Source organism: Drosophila guanche, unplaced genomic scaffold (assembly GCF_900245975.1).
Source record: "Drosophila guanche unplaced genomic scaffold, DGUA_6, whole genome shotgun sequence".
In the NCBI taxonomy this organism is placed as follows: domain Eukaryota; kingdom Metazoa; phylum Arthropoda; class Insecta; order Diptera; family Drosophilidae; genus Drosophila; species Drosophila guanche.
In genome coordinates this window covers 5,453,573-5,453,927 of record NW_022995743.1, presented here as the reverse complement: position 1 = coordinate 5,453,927, position 355 = coordinate 5,453,573, and the positions used below count along the sequence as shown (strand labels likewise).

At 48.7% G+C, this 355-nt stretch overlaps 1 protein-coding gene across 1 annotated transcript in view; it reads left to right on the top strand.

The window, feature by feature from the left end:
- LOC117586136 (potassium voltage-gated channel subfamily H member 8) overlaps nucleotides 1–355 on the top strand; it is a 56,921-nt gene that overhangs the window by 4,691 nt on the left and 51,875 nt on the right. The window lies entirely within an intron of this gene.

Below are 355 nucleotides of genomic sequence, written 5' to 3'. Positions count from 1 at the left end.
TAATTTTGAAATTTTTGTTATTAATGCAATTTTTTTTTAAGCAGAAGAAATCAGGTTTTGTTTTTGTTTCTTTAAAGAAATATATTTATTAATTCACTTTGTTGTTTGCTGTGCACACACACGCGACGACAACGGCGACTCCAACGACGTCTCGGCGATTCAACGAGCGCGCAACGAATGAGCCGCCCCGTCTCGACGGCCTTTGGGTGCTCGCTGCCCGGCTCTCTGCCTACGCCTTCGCTCAGCTGAGCGTCGCCGTTAGCGTCGGCGTCGTTAGTCGTGCCCGAGCTGCGTCACTCTGTAGCCTCTGCCAAGTGAACTTTTATTTTGGCAACCCGGTTTGAGCCGAATGCGT